Raw genomic sequence first — 24,954 nt, 5'->3', positions numbered from 1 at the left:
AGAGGAGCAGCCAGGACTCGAACCGGTGCCCATATGGTTTGCTGGCATTGCAGGCAGAGGATTAACCTAGTGCACCACAGTGCTGGCCCCACCATCTTTGTTCTATAATAAAATCTTATCTGCAAAATTTCTATTGTGCTCATTGTGCAAAACTGCTGAGTTCTGTCATGCACCTTCCTCCAACCTTCCTTTTTTTCTTTTTCTTTCTTTTTTTTTTTTTTAATTTGACAGATAGAGTTAGAAAGTGAGAGAGAGAGACACAGAGAGAAAGGTCTTCCTTCTGTTGGTTCATCCCCCACCCCCCCAAATGGCTGCTATGGCCGGAGCTACGCCGATCCGATGCCAGGAGCCAAGTGCCTCCTCCTGGTCTCCCATGCAGGTGCAGGGGCCCAAGCACTTGGGCCATCCTCCACTGCCTTCCCAGGACACAACAGAGAGCTGGACTGGAGAGGAGCAACCGGGACTAGAACCCGGTGCCCATATAAGATGCTGGTGCCACACGCGGAGGATTAACCAAGTGAGCCATGGTGCTGGCCTCTCTCTTTTTTTTTTTTTAAGATTTATTTGCTTATTTGTAAGGCAGAGTTACAGAGAGTGAGAGAGAGAGGTTTTCCATCTGTTGGTTCACTCCCCAAATGGCCACAATGGCTGGAGCTGGGCTGATCCTAAGCCAGGAGCCAGGAGTTTCCTCCAGGTCTCCCATACAGATTCAGGGGTCCAAGGATGTGGGCTATCTTCCACTGATTTACCAAGCCATAGCAGAGAGCTGGGTCAGAAGTGGAGCATCTGGGACTCGAACCAGCACCCATATGGGATGCCGGCATGGCAGCAGCTTTAACCACTACATCACAGTGCCGGCCCCTAGCCTTCCTGTTGAATGACTTCAGGAACCTTCTCTGAGATTCTCTTCTGATTCCCTGATGGGTGTGAAAAGCACACTCTGCCCGGGTAGTGGGATGGTGGGATGTGAGGGTATAGAAGTTCTACCCTCAGCAAAATGTCCTCATCTTCTGCCCACTGCCATGTGACTTGCCCTCAAATTCCACATACTTTTATATCTACTTGGGTTGTTAACCCTCATGACCCCCAGTGCCAGCCCTGTGCCTGTCCCAAGCCAGGAGCCTTGTCTTCGTTTGCTTCTCTCAATAACCCTACTGAAGAAATATCTTTTATATGCATGAGGAAATCAAGGCCCAGAGAAGGCACTGTGTTGCTTAGCTGTGTGCCATCAGGGTTTCTTTGTCTACAAACCCTTTGTCTACACTACTGTGCTTTATAAATTAGTGTACCTATGGTAACCTGGCAGAAAGCAGGACCTGGAGGAAGTGGACCAAAATCCACTATGTGTCAAGTAGGCCATGGGACTGAGGAAATAAAGCAGCTATGGGCATCTGGGGATGGAAATCAAGGCAGTCACCAAAGTAAAGCAGTGGTGAGATACTGAAAGAAGCTGGGGAGACAAAAATTTTCAAGTTTCACATTTCCCTCTGAATGCTAGACCAAGTTGGAACCTGATTAGTAGCAGACAGTAGGCAGCCAGGCCAGTTTTCAGGACAAAGAAATTGTTGTGGGAAGACTTTGTATTTCCCCTGATGGAACAGTCTCTTTCCAAACAGAGCATCTTTTCTTCCATGTGCTCTGTAGAATGACATGTGCTTTTCTGCATAAGGATTGGTTTGCCACAATCCTCTCTGTTTCCTTCTATTTTTCTCTCCATGTGATGTAACACTCCCTTTTGCTTTACTCTATCCAAATATATCAAAGAAGCCAAGCCAAATGCTTCCAGTTCTCTGGAGTAAGGTAGCTCAGGTGTGTACAGAGCTCCCCAAGGTGCGAGAGGGTAAGATCAGATTCAAGCAAGGCTGGGTTGCACACAGTACTTCCAGATAGCGAGACAGTACCCCTTGTTCCTACACTCCCAACAGGTATTATGTCCTCATGACTGGAAGTGTGTGTGGGGGAGTCTTCTGACTGGTCTCCATCTATTGGTTTTCTGAGTACCAGTTCAGCATGATCTAGACCAGGATCATTTGTCTGCAAAGGTTAGAGGGGAAACTGAAGCTAGCTCCAGTAAAGAAGCATTTCTTGAGGGTATATCCTGAAACCTGTTTGTAGAAAGTATGCATGCATGAGGGTCTCCAGGGAGCTTACCCTGTCACAGGCTGTCTTCTACACTGAAGTCAGAACTCTGCTGCTTGCCAGGACTGTTGTAGTAACGTGTCCTTATTGACTGCGGTGCTGTAATAGCTAACAACGACTCGAGTTTATTGAAAAGCAATGTTCCCTACAGCCAAACTGTTGCAAGTGGTTTTAAAGGATGCTGTAAAAGACAGGCAATAAAAGTCACGTTCATCTGCATTCATTTAAAAAGAATGAAGCTAATCCATGCTGTAAAACTTTTTTCATGCAAGTGCAGGACTGAAGGTTGTTCTTTCATGACTGGACAATCAAGTAGATAATGACACCATTCTAGAATTCCAAGGGGTTGGAACTATTGTTGGCAGTGGTCCAAGAATTCATCTTCCCACGAGACAAATAGCCTGGAGCCAGCATACCTCATAATTCATTCTCCTCTATTCCCTCTGTTTTTCTCCTCATCCTTATAACATCTCAGATTAACAAGGGGAATATGGCGTATAAGTTATTTCTTCTCAGCCTTTTAATATCCAGAGAGTTATATCTGAGATACATGGTAACCTGTGAGGGTTGGAGATACTTCTCTGGTTCTTATACTTTGAAAGTTTTAAAGTTTCCTCTTCATCCTTGTATCAGATGTTTGACCTGAGGCTAGACCATGGAACAGCAGACTAAGATGGCAAACCAGTGAGCTGTAGGGTGCCACAGAAGGACACTGGGGGATGTTGAATCTAAAGAAATCTAGAATGAGAGATTGAGATCAGGAAACTGAAAGCCACATAATGGATTCATTTAAAAGGAATAAAAACATAAAATGGAGTATATGGGGAGGGGGAAGGAGAAGTGGTAGTGGCTCTTGTTCTCTACTAATTGCAGGTTTGTCATTACTCTTGCTCTAATTATGTCCCTATTGTACTATCCATGCAAATATTGTAACTTCTAGAGGGTGGAGCTTTGTGAATCATGCCCAGTTCTCGAAGTGTTTGGTCAAGATGACTGGGAGCAGCCAGGATTGGGCAGTGCTGTTGGCATTGAAAGGCTAAGAGATATCTTTGGTTGTATTAGGTGAAGAATATATAGGGACACCCAGATATGGAAGCAATTTTCCTCAAAAAGGATGATACACTTGATTATGACAAATATTTGGGAGGATCCCTCTACCCATGACACCTGGTGGGTGGTTAGGACATGCTTCAATTAGTCCTGTTATTCCATGGCCCCACAACCAGGACCCTTTGGTTTTAAGGCAAGAGTAGGACCATAAGTCTCAATTCCATTTGTGAATGAGCCCAGAGAACTGGCTGGGGAGAGAAAGATACCACTTTTAATCCCCTCCCCCATCCCTGGCAAAGAGGCCCAGAAGTCCCATTAATGTCTCAATAGTTTGGTCTACTTGAGGTGTGTGAAGTCCTGTGTGTGCGCTTTTATTTTAATTGATGAATTGATGATTGCTGGGCATTGAGAGATATAAACATGAAAATAATATAATTGTAACCTTTAAAATGCTTAGGGTTTAATGGGGGGAGATAAATATTTATGATATTGTATAAGGACAACCATAAACCAAGAACAAGATATAAGGAATCATCTGGACTTTGTGTTGGACATAATGTCTTTGGCAGGCCCTTTACCTGGAGGCAAATATGGGATCAATTCTAGCTCCAGCTATTCTAAAAGAGACCTGAGTCTAAAGATCACAGATTACCTCATATCTGGAGCCATGCCCGCTGTCTGAAATTTCCCAGTAGCTACAAAGCTATTGTTCTGGTCCCTACAGGCCCATTAATTATTATCCATTCCAAATGACTACTCTTAGAGCAGATCCTTGACAAGTTATGTCAGGAACATTACAGGGTGTATTTGTCCCAGTGGTCTTTGAGGCAGACCTGTTCCCAGTGCTGCTGGAAGATAGGCACCTTTGCGTGCTTGTTTCTATCACACTCCCTCCTGCAACTCTGTCCTCCAGGACTTGGTTGAAGAGCTCAGAAGACAAGAAGCCAGCAAAAGGAAAACTCGGAGCTCAAGACTTGGGTACTCAGTGCCCAGCACATCATAATTGTGGTCATTTAGTAGCAGCACATGAGAATAGATGACCCTTGTTATGGGAGACTGCTGTTACGCTGGATAAATATGTTACCTTTTTAGTACCAGTAGTTCTTTTTATGTTTGTGTTTGGGGAAAACCAATGATTGCATTATAAAATTAGAAAAGTAGTTTTCTGTTAAGATGAAAAAAAAAAAGCTTGTGAAGGTTTAGAGATCACTCATCTATTAGCAAAACTGCATTCCAGTGGCTTAAACACAAGGCCAATAAATACTATAGATGTTATTACATTCTCATTTCATTTAGAAGGCCATCCCTGAAGTTATTTTTTGCTACTTGAAAATAAGACTTCAGGAATATTCAAGAGATACAAGATAAGAATAATGTTTCAGCAACCTGAAGATGTATCCTGTTCTTAGAAGCAGATGCTTGATTCCAGAAACTCTCTGTGCATGGTGCAGCTTTGAAGAAGTACAATCAATGGTCAGACTTTGATAAAATAAAGCTAACGTGTAGTAGGTGTTTTTTGCTGTCAGCCACACTTCTAAGTGCTGTAATATACTCATTAGCTCGTTTCATAGGACAGAAAGGATTAGCAGGCCCTTTAGGATCTGGAATGTTCCAAGACACGATAACCTCGAAACTGTCAGGGAAAGACAGATTCAGCAAAAAGGGAAGAGCCAACATATTACGCAGATGTCCCTGAGGCTTAGTGGTAGAGACTGGACATTTGTGCCCTTAGGGGAAAAATAATGAGGTCAGAGCAGACTGGGATAGATCAGGTCTGGCACTTTTGCTGCAGAGCCCAGAATCAAAGATGATCTGATGGGAAGCCAGGCAGACAGTTCAACTAAGGCATTCAGCCACAGAGGCTGGCCAGAAAAGCACAGTTTGGGTGGGGAACATGGGCACACTAGATCAGAGCATGCGGATTGGGATAAGGGTTAGATGCAGGAGCTTGGAGAGCAGCCTTGGCCCCTGGGACCTGGGCACTGGTGTCTGGGATGCTGTATTAGGACCTTGTGGAGGGTGTGATGGTCTCCAGCAGTATTTGGGGAAACACTCCCATGGTTTAGTATACCAGGCAAAGAAGGGGGAAAATTACAAGAACGGCAATACCAGGGAGAAGTTGTACAACATCTCATCACCCCATCAAAAAATAGTTGCAAACAGTAGTAAGCAGAGGATTTTTATCCCCTGCTTTAAGCCGTATAGAAATCTGTATTAGACTAATTCACGCCCTTGTTTTCTATTAGTTCTGGGACTCTGATTCTCAATAGTACTGAGTTTTGGCATCCCTTCTCTTATGATTACTAGGGATTTTGGTTGTTTAAACTTTGCTTGGCTTTAACCAGTAGGCACTAATGCAAACTTTTATCACTAAGCTCAGATTTGTCAAATAAATGGTGATGTCAAGGGATTCATTGCAAGTTACCACCTGTAATCCATGTTAAAGGTATTGGTGCTTTGCAGTGTTTCTTAGTTTCTGATTCCCTGTGTAATTACCTAAATAAAGCACTAGCCAACTTTTCCCATTATGGGCCAGACAATAAATATTTCAGGCCTTGTGAGCAACATTTACCTCTATAATCCTAGTCAAAAATGGCCGTAGACAACAAAACGTATATGTGGCTGTGCACCAAAATTTTTTTTTCACAAAACAGATGGCAAATTTGCTACATAGGCCTTATTTGCTGACTCATGCTATAAATAAGTAGACAAACATAAAAAAATCAAGTTCATTTATTTTTCAGTTTTTTCTTTTAATTGTCCTTAAAGGTGAGGGAAAGGGAGAACCATTTTGCTTGCATAGAGCTGTGAGTCCCTCCCATTTCTCCTTGTCTTTTTTGTGATTTGGAAGCTAACTGTCATAAAACAAACTTCCTTCTTCATTTTAAGATATAGAAAGAGCTGGAACATCCTATGCTGGTTTTTTTTTTTTTTTTTTTTTTTTTTTGATGGAGATCCCATTTGCTGCTCTTTTACTTTCATCTAGAGAAGTTCTTGGCACACAACAGGTCTGGGGTAAGAGTTTAGTAACTTCCCCTGGATGGCCTCTATCTTTTCTTCCTCTCATTTCCTTGTCAGTAGCAGCCAATGAGAGACTTAATAATTTTACCATCTTCAGGGTAACTCAGACCTATAAAGAATTAATAGTCTTAAAGACAAGGCAAAAATCACTTCTCCTAAAATCTAGAAAAACACCAACATATAACCTGAGTGAAAAATTGCTAAAAGAGAACCATCCTACCCAAAAAATCAAGTCCAAAGGTTTAGCATGTTTTCCTTCCTTATCTTAGGAATGAAGATGCTCAGGCCAATGAGCAGAGCTTGACCACCTCTAAATTCTCTTTAGTAGCTAGCAAATCTGTTATTGGTTGAATCATGTTCCCCTTAAAGTCTGGTTGAAATCCTAGTACCTATGAATGTAAACTTATTTGGAAATAGAATCTTTGCAGATGTCATGAAGCTAAATTGAGGTCATTTACCTGTGTTATGGCTTAGATATGATTTGAGTGTTTCCCTCAAAGGTTCATGTGCTGGAAGCATGGTCCCCAGTATAGTGTGGTTGGCAAGTGGTGTAACTTAAGAAGTGGGGGCTAATGGGAGGTAATTAGGTCATTGGAGGCATTGCCGTCAGAAGAGATTAATGCTGGTCTCAAAGAGTGAACGAGTTCCTGCCAGAGTGGGTTGTTATAAAAGGATTGAGGCTGGCCCCTGAATCTCTCTGGCTTCCTGTCTTGCTGTGTGATCTCTCCCTCTACTTGTGTTCCCACCATGAGGACATAGATTGTGTTGTGATGTAGCCACAAAGCCTTCACCAAAGCCAAGCAGAAGCTGATATCATGCCCTTGAACTCCAGAACTGTGAGTTAAATTGACCTCTCTTCTTTAAAAAGTACCCAATATCAAGTATTTTGTTATAGCCACAGGAAACAGACTAATCCAAAGTTGAGCCTAAATCCAATATACTTAAAAGAAGAGGTAAATTTGGATGCAAACACACAGACACAGGAGAATTCCATTTGAGGGCATAAAGACAATCAGGGAGGGGCTGGCGCCATGGTGCAGTATGTTAATCTTCCGCCTGTGGCACCAGCATCCCATATGGGCACTGGTTCTAGTCCTGGTTCCTCCTCTTCCAATCCAGCTCTTTGCTGTGGCCTGGGGAAGCAGTAGAAGATGGTCCAAGTGCTTGGGCCCTTGCACCTACATGGGAGACCAGGAAGAAGCACCTGGCTCCTGGCTTCAGACTGGCATAGCTTCAGCTATTTGGAGAGTTCAACCAACTATCGGCATAGTTGCAGCCATTTGGGGAGTGATCAAATGGAAGGAAGACCTTTCTCTCTATCTCTTCTTCTTACTGTCTGTAACTCGACCTCTCAATTAAATAAATAAAATCTTTAAAAAAAAAAAAAGACAATTGGGGAGAAGATGGCCATTTGACAATAGGGCTGGTGATTGCAGTGATGCACATACAAGCTAAGGATTGCCGAGGATGGCTGGTAACTTCTAGAAGCTGGGAGAAAGTCATGAAATAGACTCTCCTGGAAACTCCAGAAGGAACCAGCCCTGCCAGCACCTTGATATTGGATTTCAAAATCCCAGAATTATGAGAGAATACATTTCCCTTGTTTTAAACCTCCTGATTTGTGGCTATGTGTTGTGGTAATCCTAGGAAACTAATATACCATCAATAGTTATAGTAAAATAATAACTCAAATATATTTAGTAGAGATTTCTATTTGCTCATTTTTATTAAACATCTTGTTCTTTAGTATTTAGATACCTCAATAATAAGAGAAATTTACTAATCCTATCATCATATGTGCAAGCTCTTCTTTGTTTTCGCACTGATCTGTCTTTCATTCAGATTATCCACGACTTTTATAGTCGAATGGGAAGTGATCATTTTCATACTTTTCCTCTTTTTGTTATGTGAATTCAGAGCCAATCCCAAGGGCAGTTTGGCAAACTGTCAGCCACTGATAATATGACTGAAAAACCCGATATGTCAGCTATTGTTCTTCTGTATTCGCTTCTTTGGGTATTATGAGCTCATGAAATATAACAAAGCTCTGTACTGTCTAAATGCTTCTGAACATAGAGCTAGTGTCCCTGTAATGTCCGTTGTTTTAGTCTGTTCCTGTCCCAGGGAAATTCTCTGATATTTTTGTTTTATTTTAGAATTTCCCCTAGTTTGATCTGTATTTGATGATATGGGTATAAAGAGTACCATGAACCTGGTATTAGAGAAGCACATATAAGCATTACTAAAAGCTTGCTTCTTTTAAAAAATATTTATTTACTTAAAAAGAAGAAACACAGAGGAAGAGGGAGAAGGAAAGGAAAAGGGAAAGAATGAGAGGGACAGAGAGAAAGTGAGTTTACTTCATTGATCTTGATCGACTCTTTTACTCCCCAAATGCCTCCAACAGCTGGAACAGGGCCAGATCAAAGCAGGAGATGGGAATTCAGTCTGGGTTTCCCATGTAGGTGACAGGGATCCAAGTACTGGAGCCGTCGTCTGCCACCTTCCAGGGTTTGCATTATGAAGAAACTGGACTGGAAGTGGAGCTAGGACGTAAATCCAGGCACTCTGATATGGGGTGCAGGCATCCTAAGCAGAGTCTGAACTGCTGCACCAAACAACCACTCCGAAGAGCCATTTTTCAAAGTTGTGCAATTTGGAAAGCCCCACTATGGGTAGAGTCAAAGGCAGGACATTTCACAGGAAGAAGAATTATTATCACTAACATTTAGTGAGTTCTTCTCATTTACTCAGCACTTGTCTGGGTGCATGACAGAGGCTGACGTCTTTGACTCACACAACAGTCCTAGGGGGCAAATGTTATCAGTAGCCTGCATTATAGCCATGAAAAATAAAACTCGTTAAGCTCACAAGGCTGCTGAGGGGCACCAGCCATGTTTCTGTTGACTTTCTACCTGGGAAATTTGCCCATAGCAAATCTGAATGCTGCAATGATTTCTTTACTGCAGATCATTGTTTTTGATATCCTTCTCAGCTAATGAAAAATCTGAATCTATGGACTCAGGATAGTGCTTGCAGGAAAGGGCTGGAATCAGGTCGCCTATAGAATCCAGCCCTGAAGATTCATGATTCAATCATGTTGTAGATGTCCCTCAACCTGAGAATGCTCAATGCCATGTACATTAGAATTGCATTTTCTTCAACTTCTCAAAATTAGATGTTGTATTTTCAAATCATGTTATTATGCAATAAAATTAGTGGTAGTGACTATTTGGAGGGTCAATTTAGTTCTGTACATAACAGTCATAGGGGGTCAGAGGTCCAGGAAATAGACAGCTAGAAACCAGTACTTTTTATTTTTTTTTCCCAAAGAAACTGTGTATTTAATGAGTACAAATTTTATAAGTACAACTCGCTGGCGCCGTGGCTCAATAGGCTAATCCTCCGCCTGCGGCACCAGCACACCAGGGTTCTAGTCCTGGTCAGGGCGCCGGATTCTGTCCCAGTTGCACCTCTTCCTGTCCAGCTCTTTGCTGTGGCCCAGGAGTGCAGTGGAGGGATGGCCCAGGTCCTTGGGCCCTGCACCCGCATGGAAGACCAGGAGAAGCACCTGGCTTCTGGCTTTGGATCAGCGCGGTGCGCTGGCCGCGGCACGCCAGCCACCCCGGCCATTGGGGGGTGAACCAACGGCAAAGGAAGACCTTTCTCTCTGTCTCTTTCTCTCATTGTCCACTCTGCCTGTCAAAAAAAAAAAAATAAGTACAACTCTAGGAATATAGTGATTCTTCCCAAGATACCTGTCCTCCCACCCCCACTCCCACTGTACCTCCTCCTTCCTCTCCCATTCCAGTCCCATTTTCCACTAAGAAAAAAAAACAAAAACTGTTCCTCAAAAGTCAAGACAAGGGCTGATCAAGGCATTGCTTCTCAAAGTGTTAATTTCACTTTTACAGATTTTCTTTTCGGTGCTCTAGTAGTTATCATAGGTCAGGGAGACCTATGTCTCCCTTTGTGACTGGCTTATTTCACTAAGTATGATGTTTTCCAGATTCATCCATTTTGTTGCAAATGACAGGATTTCATTTTGTTTTGAAAGGCAGAGTTACAGAGAGGCAGAGGCATAGTGGTGGAGGTGGTCTTCCATCTCCTGGTTCACTCCCCAAAAAGCTGCAATGGCCAGAGCTGACCTGATCTGAAGCCAGGAGCCAGGAACTTCTTCTGGGTCTCCCTTGAGGTTTCAGGAGCCAAGTGCTTGGTGCTTCTTCTTCTTCTTTGTTGTTTTGAGAGGTAGAGTTATAGACATTGAGAGAGCGAGACAGAGAGAAAGGTTCCATTGGTTCACCTCCCAAATGGCCGCGACAGCCAGCGCTATGCCGATCTGAAGCCAGGAGCCAGGTGCTTCTTCCTGGTCTTCCATGTGGGTGCAGGGGCCCAAGCACTTGGCCCATCCTCCACTGCTTTCCCGGGCCACAGCAGAGAGCTGGACGGGAAGAGGAGCAACCGGGACTAGAACCCAGTGCCCATATGGGATGCTGGTGCCGCAGGCAGAAGATTAACCAAGTGAGCCATGGTGCTGACCCCTGGGCCAACTTCTGCTTTCCCAGGCCATAGTAGAGAGCTGGATTGGAAGTAGAGCAGCTGGGACTCGAACCGGTACCCATAAGGGATGCTGGCACTGCAGGTGGCGGCTTTACCTGCTATGCCACATTGCCAGCTCCTGGATTTAATTTTTTTAACCGCTGTGTAGTATTCCATATCCCATAGCCCATAATTTTTTTTATCCAGTCTTCAGTTGATGGGCTTTTAAGTTGATTCCATGTATTAGCTATTGTGAATTGAACTGCAATAAACACGGGGGTTTATTATTATTGCAGATAACTCTTTAATTTGCTGATTTCATTTTCCTTGGGTAAATTCCCAGGAGTAGAATGGCTGGGTCCTATGGTAGGTCTATAATCAGATTTCTGAGATATCTCCAAACTGATTTCCATAGTGGTTTTACCTGTTAACATTCCCACCAAGAGTGGATTAGGGTACCTTTTTTTCCAACATCCTTGCCAGCATTTGTTTGTTGATTTCTGTATGAAAGCCATTCTAGCTGAGGGGAGGTGAAACCTCATTGTGGTTTGGTTTGCATTTCCCTGATGGCTAGTGATCCTGAGCATTTTCTCATGCGTCTGTTGGCCATTGGGATTTCCTCTTTTGAAAAATATCTGTTTAAGTCCTTGGCCCATCTCTTAACAGGGTAATTTGTTTTGTTTTTGTTGAGTATCTTGATCTCTTTGTGAATTCTGGTTGTTAATCCTTTATCAGTTGCATAGTTTGCAAATCATTTCTCCCATTCTGTCAGTTGCCTCTTCACTTTCCTGACTGTTTCTTTTGCAGTACAGAAGCTTCTCAATTTCATGTAATTGCATTTGTGATTTGGCTTTGACTGCTATTGCCTCTGGGGTCTTTTCCAAGAATTCCTTGCCAATGTCTTGCAGGGTTTCACCAGTGTTGTCTAAAAATTTGATGGTATCAGGTCATAGATTTAGGTCTTTTATCCATTTTGAATGGATTTTCATGTAAGGTGTATGGTAGGGGTCCTTCTTCATATTCCTGTATGTGGAAATCCAGTTCTCCCAGCACCATTTGTTGAAGAGGCTGTTCTTGCTCCAGGGATTGGTTTTAGCTCCTTGGTCAAAGATAAGTTGGTTGTAGGTGCTTGGACTGATTTTTGGCTTTCTATTCAGTTACAATGGTCTATCCACCTGTTTTTGTACCAGTACCAGGCTATTTTGATTATAACTGCCCTGTAGTATGTCCTGAAATATGGCATTGTGATGCCTCTGGCTTTGTTTTTGTTGTATCAGTTTGCTTTAGCTATTTGAGGTCTCCTGTATTTCCATATGAATTTCAGCATTATTTTTTCTAGATCTGAGAAGAATTTCTTTGGTATTTTGATAGATATCACATTGAGTCTTTAGATTGCTTTTGGAAGAATGGACATTTTGATGATATTGAATCTTTTAATACATGAACATGGAAGATTTTTCTTTTTTGTATCTTCTGTTTCTTTCTGTAATTTTTTGTAATTATTGTAGAGATCTTTGACATACTTGCTTAAATTTATTCCAAGTTATTTAATTTTTTTTGTAGTTATTGTGAATGGGATCCACCTTAGAAGTTCTTTTTCAATGAATCTTGATATGAATGGAATGGAAAAGGGAGTGGGAGATGGGAGGGTTCCAGGTGGGAGGGAAGTTATGGTGGGGGGGAAGGCACTGTAATCCATAAACTGTACTTTGGAAATTTATATTTGTTAAATAAAAGTTAAAAAAAAGAAATTCTTTTTCAGCCATGGCATTGTCTGTGCATACAAAGCCTGTTGATCTTTGTGTATTGATTTTTTTTATCCTGCTATTTTACCATACTTTTCTATGCATTCCAATAGTCTCTTTGTGGAGTCTTTTGGATCGCCTATATATAGAATCATGTCATCTGCAAATAGGGATAGTCTGACTTCCTCATTCCCAATTTGAATCCTTTTGATTTCTTTTTCTTGTCTAATGGCTCTGGCTAAAACTCCAGGACTACATTGAGTAACAGTAGTGAGAGTGAACATCTTTGATTCTGGATCTCAGTGGGAGTGCTTCCAACTTTTCCCCATTCAATAAGACACTGGCCATGGGTTTGTATAAATTGCTTTGATTGTGTTATTTCAAATAAGTAATAAACCTTAAAAAAAAAAACAAAGAAAGAATTACTTCTTGAGCAAGCATTTAATGCCATCAGAACCAACACCCACTATGTATAACAAAATTTAAGATGTCTTTATCTTGAAATAATTTATGTAGATAATATAACCAGGTTATCTTCATAATTTAAAAATCAACATGAGGTAGGCATTGTGTCACAGCAGGTTAAACCACCACCTGGGATCCCTGCATTCCATATCAGAGTGCCTGAAATTGAAATCTACCTCTGCTGTCCAACTTCCTACTAATGTGCTCCTTGGGAGGTGGCAGATGATGATTCAGGTACTTACGTCCCTGCACAAATACAGGAGATAAAGATGGATTTCTGGCTCTTGCTTCAGCCTGTCCTACCCATGCTGTTGCAGGCATTTGAGGAGTGAACCAGTTGATGCAAGATTCTCTTTCTCTCATCTCTCTCTCACTCTCATTGTCTCTCACATAGTCTCTCCGCCTTTCACATAAGTAAAACTAAATAAATTTAAAGAATCAATATAATCCCAACTGAAACATAAAAAATGATAATAAAGTAACATAATATTCCTGGCTCAGGATGACGACAGTAAAGGCAAAATGATGTAGAATCTCTGCAAATACAGCAGTGACAAGTATGCACTGATACAAGAGCTGTGTGTGGCTCTCACACACAGAGAGGGGTCCTATCACAGGAGAGGAGATGTTTCCAATGATTTATAATCTAGGCAAAGTTATAACTGTAATGACATATAAGCTTCTCCTGATTAAGGAAAATTGTTACTAGAACAATCATATAATTTCCTCCTTATTTTAGTGGCATTACTAGGATGGTCAGCTTACATTAGAACAAACAAACAAACAAAAAAAAAGAAAAGCAGAGAGGGAGGAAGTTGGATGAAGAGAGAGAGTATGTGTGTTACTAACTTCTGGCTTACTTTTCAAATACCCTCAATGACTGAAGCTGGAAACCAATAATAAATCAAGGTCTCCCATGTAGATGGCAAGTCACCACTGCCTCCCAGGGATTGCAATACCAAAGAACTGGAATAAAAAGCTGGAGCCATAAATCTCAAGATATTTCTATATGTAATATAGGCATCTAAACTGGTATCAACCACCAGGACATATGCTTGACTGCCACGAGCTTTTTAAAGAGCCTTTGTACTCTCTTCTTTCTAGCACTTTTATAAAATAAACAAAAACCAAACATTTAAGTTCAAAAAAAAACAAACAAAAAAATACTATGAATTAATACCTAAAATAAAGTTTAGTCCTGAATTTATCACTTACTGAATCAGACATTAAATAGGATATGGGGCTATTCTTTGTGATGTGGGATTGTCTCACGCATTTCATAGTATTTACTGTATCTGACATTCAATGTTTGGACATAATACTCCCTCTTATGTTTTCAACCCACTCTTTAGGGGTGGTAGCACATCAACTGACAACCCCTTGGGTAGAGCTTCCTTATTCACAAATACCTCCTGCCACTCTCTGTCTCCTCTCACTTCACCCTCACTCTCCTCTCCCCACCCTTTGTCCCTTGGCCAGCCAACACTTTTACTTTCTCCCCTTGTTGCCTTTTTCTTTTCCTTCTCATCTCCTCTTCTTCCCCGCTCCATCAGGAAGGAGGTGATGGTTTTATTTCTAATGGAGTTGAGGTCCTTTTGACTTTTGTGGTGCATATGCCTCATAACACTGCCTGGTGATATCTTTCCAGACCTGAACTTCCTGATATTGTGCTCTTTCTTTTATTCTTTTTTTTTTTTTTTTTGACAGGCAGAGTGGACAGTGAGAGAGAGAGAGAGAGAGAGAGAAAGGTCTTCCTTTTCCGTTGGTTCACCCTCCAATGGCCGCTGCAGCTGGCGCGCTGTGGCCGGCACACCGCGCTGATCCGAAGGCAGGAGCCAGGTGCTTCTCCTGGTCTCCCATGGGGTGCAGGGCCCAAGGACTTGGGCCATCATCCACTGCACTCCCTGGCCACAGCAGAGATTGGCCTGGAAAAAGGCAACCAGGACAGAATCCGGCGCCCCGACCGGGACTAGAACCCAGTGTCCCGGCGCAGCTAGGCGGAGGATTAGCCTAGTGAGCCGCAGCGCCAGCCCCCCCCCCCCTTTTTTTAAACTTCTATATTTGGATCTATGATTTCAACTGGACAGGTCAGAAAATATTATCTGACAAGCACTATCATATGGGAGTTTTAATCACTTAATAAAGTTTTGACACAGATTCTTTAGAATCAAATAATGGGAGCCAGTGCTGTGGTCCCAGCCTGCAGTGCCAGCATCCCATTTGGGCACAGGTTTGAGTCTTGGCCACTCCACTTTCAATCCGCCCCTTGCTTTGGCCTGGGAAAGCAGTAGAAGATGGCCTAAGTCCTTGGGCCCCTGCACCTATGTGGGAGACCCAGAAGAAGCTCCTGACTTCAGATCAGCTCAGCTCTGGCTGTTGCAGTCATTTGGGAAGTGAACCAGTAGAATGGAAGACCTCTCCCTCTCTCTCTGGCTCTACCTCTCTCTGTAACTCTTTCAAATAAATAAAATAAATATTTTTTAAAAAAGAATCAAATAATGACTAAAATATATCTCATACTTTACTATCTGATCAGTACTGTGCCCTATGCTTTAATATACATTGTTGCCTTTAATTTTCATCTTATTTCCATTTTATAGATGAAAGACTAATAATTCAATCAAATGACTGGCCAAAGTCACAGAGTTCATAATGGCAGAATTGGGATGTACTTTTATCCAAGAGGCCAGGAGACTTCTGGAACAAATTTCTATTCTCAGAGAACTGGTTATCTGGTACAGGATGAGAAACCTGCATATGAACAGAGGAGAATTTGACAGTTAGTATTTACAGGGTCCTGCCTATGTCATCAGGTGTGCTTTGCATATTTTCTCTTATTGATTTTTTGAATATTTTAAATAAAAAAATCACATATTTTTTAATTTATAGTATGATATTTTAAAATATGTCTGCATGGGGCTGGCACTGTGGCACAGCAGGTTAACGCCCTCGCCTAAAGCATCGGCATCCCTTATGGATGCCAGTTCTAGTCCCAGCTGCTCCTCTTCTGATCTATCTCTCTGCTATGGCCTGGGAAAGCAGTAGAAGATGGCCCAAGTCCATAGTCCCCTGAACCCACATGGGAGACCAAGAAGAAGCTCCTGGCTCCTGGCTTCAGATTGGTGCAGCTCTGGCCATTGTAGCCATCTGGGGAGTGAACCAGCAGATGGAAGACCTCTCTTTGTCTCTACTCTACCTCTCTCTGTAACTCTATCTTTCAAATAAATAAAATAAATCTTTAAAAAAATGTGTGCATGGTGGAAGGACTAAAGCTAATTAACATTATATCACATTATATACTAGTTCACATACTTACTATTTTTTGTAGTGAGAATACTTAAACCCTACTCTTCTAGAGATATCAAATTATATGATTATAAAATATAGTCACCATTTTGTACAAGAACATTCTTTTTTTCCCTTTAAAGATTTATTTTTTAAATTTATTTGAAAGGCAGACTTACAGAGAGGACTTTCATCTGCTTGTTCACTCCCCAGATGGCTGCAACAGCCAGGGCGGGCCAGGCTGAAGCCTAGAGCCTGGATCTACTTCCGGGTCTCCCATGTGGGTGCAAGGGCCCAAGCACTTGGGACATCACCCGCTGCTTTCTCAGGGGGCATCCGCAGTGGGCTGGATCAGAAGTGGAGCCAACTGGACCTTGAACCAGCACCCATATGGGATGCCAGCATTGTAGGCAGAGGCTTAACCTGTTATGCCACAGCACCAGCCCTATCAAGACCATTCTTGAACTTAATCCTAACTGAAAATTTGTATCCTTTGAACCGCATGTCCCCAGTCTTTTCCTCCCTATTTCCTAGCTCCTGGTAATCACCATTTTCCCAACTACTCTTAGGAGTTAAACTTATTTAGATTTCATATAGTAGTGAGATGACATGGTATTTGTGTTTCTGTACCTGGCTTATTTCATTTGATGTGGCAGGATTTCCTTTTTAATACTGAGTAGTTTTCCATTGCATTTGGAATCACAAACCATATCACAATTTCTTTATCCTTTCATCTGTCAAAGGACACCTTGATTGATTCTGTATCTTGGCCATTGTGAACATTGCTGAATAAACGTGAGCTTGCAGATGTCTCCTTGACATGCTGATTTCATTTCCTTTGGATATATACCCAACAGTGGGGTCAATGAATCATTTGTTCTACTTTAAAGGTTTTTTTTTAGGAACCTTCATGCTATTTTCCATAATGGCTGTATTAATTTACATTCACACCAATAGTGTGCAAGGGGTTCCTTTCCTCTACATCCCTGAAAACAATTGTTAATCTTTTGTCCTTTTGATAGCAGCCATTTTAACTGGGATGAAGTGATATCCCATTGTGGCTTTGATTTGCATTTCTCTAGTGATTATTGATGTTGAGAAGTTTTCATGTAACTATGGGTCTTTTGTATGTCATTTAGGAAATGTCTATTGAGGTAAGTCCTTTGTACATTCTAAAAATGAATTATTTGTTTTCTTGCTATTTAGTTGAGTTCCTTATATATTTTGGAAATTAACCCCTTATCAGATACAAGGTTTGCAAATATTATCTCTCCTCCTGAAGATTTTCTCTTCATTCTGTTGATTGTTTCCTTTGCTGTGTAGATGCCTTTTAGTTTGATATAATCCTATTTGTCTATTTTTGCTTTTGTTACCTGTTCCTAATGTTTTTAATAAACTTGCAATGCTCAAGTATTATTAGCATTACTGCCATGGCATCCCACTTATAGATAAGAGAGCAGAGGCACAGAGTTTGTTAGTTAGTAATGTGGCTAAGATTCCATAGCAGGCAGATTGCTTTGGAAGCCTGGGTTCTTATCCATTAGTCTAAACGGAGTGATGTCAAGAGAGGGAGGTGTTTTTGGTAGCTGGGATCAGCGAAGAGTGGCATTTGAACTGAGTTTAGGAATGGGAAGAATTTCTACAAGTTAAGATGGGAAAGACATTTTCTACCTAGAACGACTAGAACAGGAGAAATGAAAGCCACCACAGTGTCCAGACCATGGGAAGGAGGGTAGGAACCTTGGTCAGATAATTTTTCTAAATTTTAGAGGTATGATTCCCCAACCAGTAGTTGAATATTGGAAAGGATGAACTTTACTGTTGGGCCTCTGTAATTACTATACATATATCTTAATCTGCTCTGAGTAGTTATTGAAATATTTATTTTGAAAACACCATTGCCATGCCGTCTTGGTTCTGTGTACTGTGTGTGCAAACCAGGGACCTGAAAGCGAGAGCTGGAGTTCTGGGTCGGCGCCGCGGCTCACTAGGCTAATCCTCTGCCTTGCGGCGCCGGCACACCGGGTTCTAGTCCCGGTCAGGGCGCCGGATTCTGTCCCGGTTGCCCCTCTTCCAGGCCAGCTCTCTGCTATGGCCCGGGGAGTGCAGTGGAGGATGGCCCAAGTGCTTGGGCCCTGCACCCGCATGGGAGACCAGGAGAAGCACCTGGCTCCTGCCTTCAGATCAGTGTGATGCGCTGGCCACAGCGTGCCAGCCATGGTGGCCATTGGAGGGTGAACCAACAGCAAAAAGGAAGACCTTTCTCTATGTCTCTCTCTCACTGTCCACTCTGCCTGTCAAAAAAAAAAAAAAAAAAAAAAAAAAAGAGCTGGAGTTCAAGTCCTGATTCAACCCTATTATCTTGGACTTCTTGCTGCATCTTCCTTACTCCTCTCCAAGATTGCTCTAATAATACATGCCCCAGCATATCCTTGAAAAACACTGGGAAGCAAAGAGGGAACATCTATGCAAGGCTTCAGAAGAAATATGGCACAGAACTCTAGGGAATCACATTTTTTTAAAAAAAAATTTATTTATTTATTTGAAAGAGGGAGAGAGAGGGAGAGATAGACAGAGGGATCTTCCATCTGCTGGTTCATGTCCCAAATGGCTGCAACAGCCAACATTGGACCAGGCTAAAGCCAGGAGCTTCTTCCAGGTCTCCCACATGGTGGGCAGGGACCCAACACTTGGGCCATTTCTTTTCACTGCTTTTGCAGGCCTTAAGCAGGGAGCTGGATCTAAAGAGGTGCAGCTGGGACACAAAATGGTCCCAGAAATCACATAGATTATTACTCCGATAATCTTTTTTTTAAGATTTATTTTCCTTATTTGAAGAGAAGAGAGAGAAAGAAGGAAGAGAGATCTTCCATCTGCGGTTCAATCCCCAGATGTCTGCAATGGCTGGAGCTGGGCCAAGCTGAAGCCAGGAGCCAGGAATTCCATCTGGGTCTCCCATGTGGGTTGTGGGGGCTCAACCACTTGGGCCATCTTCCACTGCTTTCCTAGGTACATTAGCAATGAGCTGGATCAGAAGTAGAAGAGTCCGGATTTTTGAACTGGTGTTCCAATATGGGATGCCAGCATCCCAGGCCGAGGTTTAACTCACCGGGCCCCCAATCTGCTCTTTTAATGTGTAGTAGATGGTAAGGTTGAATGTCTCTACCAAAATTCATGTTGACATTCAATTCTTATTATGAGGAATTTTGAGGTGGGACCAGATGGAACCTTTAAGAGGTGATTGGATCATGAGGGCTTTGTGGATTAATGAGCTCTCTTTAGAGTGGGTCTGTTATAAAAAACCCGCATAGTTCTGTCTCTGGTATGGTCCCCTCTTACCATGTGATAACCTTCACTTCAGCACTCTGTGGAAAAATCCCCATCAGCAGAAGGCCCTCATTAGATGCAGCCCCTTGACCTTGGAGGTCCAGAACTATGAGCTGAATAAATCTTTATTCTTTATAAGCCACCTGGTCTGTAGTAGTGAGTTAGAGCAACAGAAAACAGACTAACACTGTAGTGATTAAAAATTGGCTATAAGGGGATTCCAATTCAATCCCATCAAAGTGGCATGTACCAATGCCATCTCACTAGTCAAAGTGATCAGTTTCAGTTAATAATTGATCACAATGATAGGATTAAGTGTCAAAGGGATCACATAAACAAGACTAGTGTCTGCTAATAATAACTGAACTAAAAGGAGAGAACAATCCAACATGGGAAGTGGGATACCCAGCAGACTCACAGAATGGCAGATGTCCTAAATAGCACTCTGGCCTCAGAACCAGCCATTAAGGCATTCAGATCTGGCTAAAAAGTGCATGAGAATATTTCAGGCATGGAAAGCCAAGGCACTCTGGTAAAAAAAAAAAATGACCTAAATGAAAGATCTCTGTGAAATCCCAGTGGAAAGAATGGGCCATCAAACAAGGAGGTACCTTTCTCTGAAGGGAGGAGAGAACTTCCACTTTAATTATGACCTTGTCTAAATAAAGTCAGAGTTTGTGAACTCAAGAGGCTTCCATAGCCTTGGCAGCTCATGACAAGAACCTCGGGTGATTACTGACATCATAAATAAGAGTGTCAATTGTTAATCAACAATGGGAGTCACTGTGCACTTACTCCCCATGTAGGATCTCTGTCCTTAATGTGTTGTACTATGCGAATTAACGGAATAACTAGTACTTAAACAATACTTTATACTTTGTGTTTCTGTTTGGCTGCGAACTGTTGAAATCTTTACTTAGTATATACTAAGTTGATCTTCTGTATATAAAGAGAATTGAAAATCAACCTTGATGTGAATGGGATGGGAGAGGGAGCAGGAGATGGGATGGTTGCGGATGGGAGGGAGGTTATGAGGGGAAAAAGCCGCTATAATCCAGAAGTTGTACTTTGGAAGTTTATATTTATTAAATAAAAGTTTAAAAAGTTGGCAATAGTAGGCAACTCAGTGTAGAAACATTGTGACCTACAATAAGCTGTAGAATGCTCTGATGTTTTCACATAAATTACCTAATTTGATCTATAAAATTATCTTATGAAGTAAGCAGAGTGGCTAGGATTATTGTCATTTTTGCAGATGTTGGAAGTGAAGTTCAGCAAATGCTACATTTGGGTCTGAAAATCCAGTCTTCCAATCCTGAAGACCATAGAAGAGGCAAGCAGGTGACAACCCTTGCTCAATTTTTTGGCAAAATTCAAGAGGCAAGAGTGTCAAGCTTATAATACTCTCTGAACAGAGTACACAACCCACAGTTACCCTGCATTTCTTAATCTTTAAAAAATTCAGCTCCAAGTTCACCTGTCTTTCTCTAAACCCTCCAGATAGAATTTGCAGCAATCCCAAGAGATTCCACACATCCCCCTGTAATTGCTCGTATTGCATCATACGGCAGTAATTTGTTTACCTATCTGTGTCCCCTGCCTCTCCTCTCATTTCCCCCCACCCCTGGAGACAGGGAAAGTCTATTCATCTTTGGGTCTTGAGCACCTAGCAGGTTGCAAGATATAACAAGTATCTTTCTGCCTCTATAAAGACTCCTGTACATCCATGGCCACTGGAAACTCCCCTGTGTTCTTTCTCCTTAAAAGTCATTTGATTTGTGTCTTTTTAGTCTAGCTGCTATTTAATCAATGTTATATTTTCTATCAAGGTTTGCCTGCATTATAATTTCTAAGGTATTATTTTCCAAATAAAGATATAGATATATATAATTTATATATAACTTTTACTTTCACTGTATCAAATTTAGCTTAATAAATGTTACAAAGAAATTATAAAATAAGAATAATGGGAAAATTCCAACTCCTTTGTAAATCATACATGTAGGCTAGCCTAATAAAAATATGATGAAGTTTAGATGGAATATTTTTGTTGGTTAGGGCTTTTTTCTTTTTATATGTGTATGTGTATTTTTAAAGACAATCAAAATTTATTGAGGCAAATATTAATTTACTTTTATTTATTTCTAATAATACCTCATAGGATATAGAAATGGCTTTAATTCTTTCAACTGTCTCTACCTGATCATGCCAAAATTCATTAATGCTATAAATGAAGATGGATCCTGTATTTCAATCAAAGTATAATATTTCTACAGTTTAATTCTGTAGGGTCCACTGAAGGGGAAATTTTTATAAAAATAATATTTAAATCATCTAAATCTAATAGAGCAACTGTAGTGTCAATTAAATAGAAACAGTACTACTAAAAAGAAATCAAAGTGATTTTTAAGGAGAGAGAAGAAAGAATACAGGCAAATCGGTGTCTGTGGTTATGCAGACTTTGGTTGCTTTGAATACTGAATCAAACCTGCATGTGACCCTGGGTCCCTGGGTCCTCCCAGCCTCAGCCTCCTGCTTCTCCCCGGCAGTCCAGGGGAGGCACTGATGGTCTCAGGCTGGGGCCCAGGGTTGCATGTTGAATACCAAGGGCTTCAGTTTTCTATGGGTGCTGGACAAATCACCACAACGTTAGCAAGTTATAATAACACAAATTTCCTATCTTGTAGTCCTGTAGGTTGGAAGCCTGGGCTGCTTTCTCTGCTCCAGGTTTTACAAGGCTATCATCAGAGTGTTGATGGGATGGGCTCTTAGGAGGAGGCTCATTCAGATCGCTGGCAACATCCCTCAATTTTCTCTCTGGCTGTTCCCAGAGGCCCCTCTGTATGTGGGCCCTTATGTCTCAGAGCCAGCAAGCATATTACTTCAAATCCTTTCATGCTTGGAGGCTCTGGGCTTTCCTCTTCTGCTGTGCTTCTGACTGTAGCTGGAGAAATCTCTCTGTTCTCCAGGGCTCAAGTGATTAGATTGGGCCATCCAGTTAATGCAGGATAATCTCCATACCGCAAGATCCTTATGCTTAATGGCATACAGTCCCTCTGGCCATGTAGTATAATATGTGCACAGGATCCAGATGGTAGGGTGTGGCCACTTGGGCAGTTATTCATCGGCCTACAAAGTTGTGGCAGCTTGAGAAATTCAGAATTTCAGCTCTGCTTCAGGTAATTTTAGTCTGTTGTGACCATTTCCTTTTCTTAGCTCCTTGAACTTCCTTTTCCTTGAGTGAACTTCGAAGCCCTTTGTTGTTCTTCTCTCGTGGGAGGTAATGAATCCAGGTCAGGTAGAAGGAAGTTGTTCTCTGCCCTCATTTCACCAGGCCGCGGGCCCTCTTGAGTAGGAGCTGCGCTTTTGATGTATACTGATGATGGACTTAGCCTACATTGTGGGAGGTTTCTGCTATATTTCTAAGGGTTAAGATACCTCATCCGTCAATTTTCCACAGGCTTCCTTGCATGTTCTTTGAATCATCCTGTCGGTCTTGATGTTGCAGCTGAAAGCTCTTGAATCTCACCTTCTAGCTGTGAATTTTCAGATTGTTGGCTCAACTTGGAGACGTTTTATTTGATCTGTAAGCTCTTCATTCATTTTATTTTCTTCACATAATTTAAAAATAGTGCTTGTTTTTCTCCTTCAAGTCTTTTTTAAAAAATATTTATTTACTTATTTGAAAGGCAGAGTTATAGAGTGAATGAGGGAGACACACACACATGAGAGAGAGAGAGAGGGAGAGAGAGGGAGAGAGAAACATCGAAACATCTTCCATCTATTGGTTCACTCTCCAAATGGTGACCATGGCTGGGCTGGTCCAAGTTGAAGCCAGGGACAAGGAACTCCATGAGAACATCTCATATGGGAGGCAGGGGCCCAAGTACTAGGGTCATTTTCTGCTGCTTTTCCAGGCACATTAACAGAAGCAAGCAGCCGAGACTTGAATTGGAGCTCCAAAATGGGATGCAGGGGTCACAGGCAGCAGCTTAACCTGCTGTGCCGCAACACCAGCCCCTCTCCTTCAAGTCTTTCAAAGGAAACGTTTACAGCAGCAGTGTCACCGAGTGTCCTCACGCTGCCTTCTGATAGAGAGATCTATGTGGTCTCCATTCTCCCTCTCTGATTTCCTCACCTTGTCTCATTCCATATTGTCGTCACCTCTGTACTCTCCTCAATACAACAGGAAGGTCTCTCATCCTTCAGCATGGTTTCGGTCAGGTTTTAACTAGCCCTCTTTGTCACTTGCAACCAGACTCATTTGTGTGTTTGAGTTCTCGAGCATTTTTTCCTGCTCTTGGGTTCCCATCCCAGAGTTTCTTGGGGAAGCTTTTCCCGAGGGTGAGCATTTTGATCCCTACTACCCACTCTTCGGCATTTTTCTGCTTTGCCTTTAAGATATTTTTGGTGTTAGTCACTTGTATCTTCCAGTGACTGAAACTGAACTTTTTTTTTCGTTTTTACTTCTTTTTTTTTTTTTTTTTTTTTGACAGGCAGAGTGCACAGTGAGAGAGAGACAGAGAGAAAGGTCTTCCTTTGCCGTTGGTTCACCCTCCAATGGCCGCCGCAGCCGGTGTGCTGCGGTCGGCGTACCGCACTGATCCGATGGCAGGAGCCAGGTGCTTCTCCTGGTCTCCCATGGGGTGCAGGGCCCAAGCACTTGGGCCATCCTCCACTGCACTCCCTGGCCACAGCAGAGAGCTGGCCTGGAAGAGGGGCAACCGGGACAAAATCCGGCGCCCCGACCGGGACTAGAACCCGGTGTGCCGGTGCCGCAAGGTGGAGGATTAGCCTAGTGAGCCGCGGCACTGGCTTCTTTTTTACTTCTTAAAGATTTATTAACTTGAAAGGCAGAGTTAGAGAGAGGGAGAGAGAGAAAGAGAGAGAGGAAGAGAGAGAGAGAGAGAGAGAGAGATCTTCCATCTGCTGGTTCACTCCCCAAATGCCCACAATGGCCAGCACTGGGCCAGGCAGGAGCCAGGAGCTTCTTATGGGTCTCCCACATGGGTGCAGCAGCCCAAGCACCTGGTCCATCTTCCACTGCTTTCCTAGGTGCATTAGCAGGGAGCTGGATTAGAAGTGGAGCAGCCAGGACTCAAACTGGCACTCATATGGGTTGTTAGCACTGCAGGGGGCAGCTTTACTTGCTATGCCATAGTGCCAGCCTCTGCATGTGTCCTCGTAGGTATGCCATTATCATTTCTGAAGTGAAAATTGGTGAGCCTCACTTTTCTATGTTGAGAAGTCCTCTGGGTCCTCAAGTAAAAAGATGGGCTGGTGAAGATTTTTGTTAAGTGCCGCCCAACTCAGTGTGGGTGACTTCAGAGGCCTGGCCTCTATGGAGGGTGACTGAGGGTCTTTAGTCTGATGTGATTAAGTC

Source organism: Oryctolagus cuniculus, chromosome 5 (genome assembly GCF_964237555.1).
Source record: "Oryctolagus cuniculus chromosome 5, mOryCun1.1, whole genome shotgun sequence".
Classification (NCBI taxonomy): Eukaryota; Metazoa; Chordata; class Mammalia; order Lagomorpha; family Leporidae; genus Oryctolagus; species Oryctolagus cuniculus.
Note: the sequence above shows the minus strand (reverse complement) of the source record.